Consider the following 3,933-nt stretch of genomic DNA (forward strand, 5'->3'; position numbering starts at 1 on the left):
GAGGGAACTGGGGTGGGAAGTATGGGATGGTGGGGGGAGGGATGCGGGGGAGGGGTGCGCTCCTGCCATTAGCGCTTTTTTTTTTCCAGTTTCCATAAAAAGATTATTCTGTAAAATCAGCGAGGGGGAGCGAGCTGGGGGCCGGGTGAGGGGGGGGGGCGGCGGGTCCCTGGCACCAAGCTGGATGGGGTGACAGGAGAGCTGGGGACAGGGACTGAGGGGACTGAGCGTGGAGAGAAATTTGGACGGGCTTCAGGAGCCAGCCAGGGGGAAGAGGCCGAGCCAAGAACACAGATTGGGGGGAGGCCGGCCAGGGTGGGGTGTGGCGGGGACCGGGCCTCCTTCCCACCCCCGTCTCCATCCCCTCCCCCTGGCACTTAGCAGCCATTATCGGGGGAGCAGATTGCAGCCCCTCCCCCTCTCCGGGAAGCCGGCACAGCTGGGGCCCCGCCACATCTGCCGCATCAGCACGGAGCACAGCTGGGTGTGCCCAGAGCCTCGCTCCCCAAAACACGACGTGGGGGCGGGGGTCCAGGGAGAGCCCAGACCCCCTGAGACAGACACACTGACACCTCTGCCAACAGACACAGACTCCTGGAGGCGAAGCTACACCCACCGCCACACAGGCTCCCTCGTGCGCGGAGACGGAGACGGGAGAACTGACAAACGTGCAATTACTCTGCCCCGCCCGCCGCCCTCGCCCCTTCCGCCGCCTCCTCCCCTTCCTTCCCTCGGGGCTCCCCTCCGCCGCCCGGGCCACCTCTGAACCGCCCTCGGCCCTCGTCCGTAGGGATCAGGGATTTCTCCGTCCCCAGACACCCTTCAGGAAGGTTTGCAGAACAGGTGGGTGGCGGGTGGTAAGGGGCATCGTGTCTGAGGCTTGAGCTGGGAGAAGCCACTGTCCCTCTCCGTGCCCACGCCCTTACCCACAGAGAAATCCCCCCCTCCGAAACACTGGTCCTTGCCACCCTGGACGTAAGTGGGAGTCTCCATCCCCCGGTGGGCTGGCGGGGCACCCTTGATTGTGGTCAAGGTCCCTTGTGACACGGTTTCCACTGGCCGCCTCAAGGAGGCGCTTCGTGTCCAGTCCAAGTTCTAATCAGAGCTCGGAGGCTCCCAGGGCCGGCCCCTGCCACCCGCCTCCCCAGCAGTCTTCAGTAGCCTCCCACTCCCAAGGAATGTCCCTCTCCACTCAGCTCTGCTACCCCGAGAGCAGCGTATGGGGGCTCCATCAGTGGCGGAAAAGTCCCCCACCTCAGCAGAGATGAGCAGGAAGACTCCGTCCTCTCCCCACTCCTCAACCAGGCGACGACCACGTCTGGTCTCTGGTTAAATCCTGCCCCCTCGCAGCCCTAGTTTCCCGCACTCATCTTCTGGGCCCCGGGGTCCGGCCCTCAGCCCTCTCCTTCTCGCCTCCCCCCACCCCGCCCTCGCCCCCGCCCTGGCCCCTCGGAGCTTTAATCCCTCCCGCTGCCGTACCGCCTTATCTGCTCCCAGCAGCTTTCACTGCTGCAAAGCCCTCTCCCCCCTCCTTCCCTGGATCTTCTTCCTCCTCCTTCCACGTCCTCTCTTCTCTCTGACCACCCCCCCACCCAGGCCTGCCTCTGCCTCTCAGGCCCCTACGATGACTCCTGGCTGCCACCAGATAGAACGCCAGTGCCCTTGGCCCTCTCTCCAGCCTCAGCTCCGAGGTTGCCAGCTGCCTACCCGGCCCCACATTGGCTTCTCCCCACCCCAACCCTCCCGCGACAGACTCAGACTTGGTCAGCTTCTGACCAGCCGAGATTTTGCATCTTTCTTCCCTCTCTGCCCTCCGTTCTCTGTCCCCCGCCCCTTGTTCCTCCAGCCGCCCCCTCGATCTCAGACGTGGTCCCTTCAACCTCTCGTCACCGACTGCCCCCACTGCCTCTACCTGGGCGGGCCCCCAAACCGGATGCGGGGCTGTCGGTGCCAGCCACAGGAGAGGAGTCAAGGCCGGGCTGACCCGGCCCTCGGACAGAGTAGGGGGTGCGTAGTGCTGGTGGCCAGTGGGGGCAGGGCCCGGTGGCGGGACGCTAACCCTCTTCAGTTGCCTCAGATCACGTCCGGGCCTCCCCACCCCCTTCGCTGGGACTCTCATTAACCGCTTCTCCTGCCTCGTCCGCGGCATAAATAACCCAGATAAATCAGCCGCCGTCCGCCCCCCGCCCCTCGGCCCCCGCACAGCCCGTTTGTCACCGCTGCTCGCTCACCAGCCAGGACTGGCCCAGTCCCGGCCTCCGCCCCCCGATCCGTGTCCCTTTCCCACCCACGTCTGTCCCACACTGGCTGGTGCCCTGGGTGCCCAGCAGAGCCAGGCCTGGGACAGGTATCAGCTGGGCTGGGCAGGGTGGCAGGGGGTGTATTCTGGAAGCTGAGGGTAGCTCGGGGCTCGCTCTAGGACCATTCTGTCTAGGAGTTTGGGGGTCATGTCACCCAGGCTGGGAGCGTGAGACCCACGAAGAGGGGGGGTAAGGGGCAAATGCAGCTTAGCTTGGGGGTCCCGGCTGGGAGAAGAGGCAACCCAAGGCCTGGGGGCCAGGGGCAAGATAGCTAGGAACCCCCAAACTGGATCCTGAGAGGCCTCCAAGTCTACCTTCCGGAGCACTTTGCCCAAATAAAACCTCCATGCCCCCTACCAGGGGCTCTGAGTCAGAACCCTCCGGCCCTCCCTCACCTATCCGCCCCCCATTCCCAAGCCCTGGCTGGTCAGGCTGTACAGATGCCAATCTAATCGCTGCCTCAGTCCATCCACCGAGCTCTCTCTGTCGGGAAGCCTGCTTCAGCTGGGTGGGGATGGGTGGAGAACTGGACTGGGGAACAAGTCTGGGCAGTGGGACCAATGGGAGGGCGGAGGGCGGGCAGAGGACGACTGGCTAAGGCTTCACGTCCGGACCCTGCCCTCCCCCCTCCCCCCAACTCCAACCCCCCAACCTGCACCCACATTCCCACCCCCAGAGTCCTGGGCAGCCCCTCCCCCCTTGCTTACACCCGGCCCCTGTCCAGCTAGCCACACTTGGCCCTGATGCTCACTGCAGGGGGCAGCCGGTCCCCTCGGAGTGGGTGGGAGAAGCACAGGGGAAAGGGAAGGGGGAGCTTGGGCGCAGGGCTGGGGGTGGGGGTGGGGAAGAAGCTGGGCCGGGCCCCAGGGACCAGCTGGGCAATGAGCCGGGGAAGCAGCCGGGAGGCTAAATGAGGGAGATTATCACCCAACTGCAGCCGGGCAGAGAGGGAGGCAGGCAGGGAAGCGGGGAGAGGGAGGGGAGAAGGGACGGGGGGCCAGAGGGGAAGGGGGTGTAAAGGGGATGGGGTGGAGTGACAGGGGAGGCTGGAGAGATGGGGGGGAAGACCAAGGGATGGGCTGGAAGGACATGGAGGGGCTCCCACTGAGCACAGCCATATTCCCGGGATCTGGGAGACTGGATGGTGGGGACTTGGGAACAATTGGAGACAGCTGGCTGTGGGGCAGTCGGGGGGCAGGGGTGGGGGCGCTTGCGGCTCACTGCTGCTCCACTTCGCAGTGGCCTGGAGCTCCCCTCACCACCCTCTGCCCTCTGCCCCCTTTATCCCCCCCACACCAGGTTACCACCCGACTTCACTCCTGCTAGAGGCTGAAGGCTTCCTGACGCACCCTCAGGAGGAAAAGGGTGTGCTTTGGGCTCGCAATGGAGGCCAGTTATGTTGGGGAGCACAACCTGTGTTCACAGGACAATTTAGTAACACACACGGAGTCCTGGGCGGCAACCAGTGCTGGGGGAGAACTTGGGGGTAGCTCCCCGTTTTCTTGGCAGAGCCCCAGACTGAAGTAACCTTAAAAAAGCAATTAAATCACCTTTAAAAAAAAAAAAAAAAAACCCAGTAAAGAAAAATCAATACCAGGAGAAAAGGGGAAAGAGAGGCTGGGGAGGACAAGGA

Source organism: Bos indicus, chromosome 2 (assembly GCF_029378745.1).
Source record: "Bos indicus isolate NIAB-ARS_2022 breed Sahiwal x Tharparkar chromosome 2, NIAB-ARS_B.indTharparkar_mat_pri_1.0, whole genome shotgun sequence".
Taxonomy (NCBI): domain Eukaryota; kingdom Metazoa; phylum Chordata; class Mammalia; order Artiodactyla; family Bovidae; genus Bos; species Bos indicus.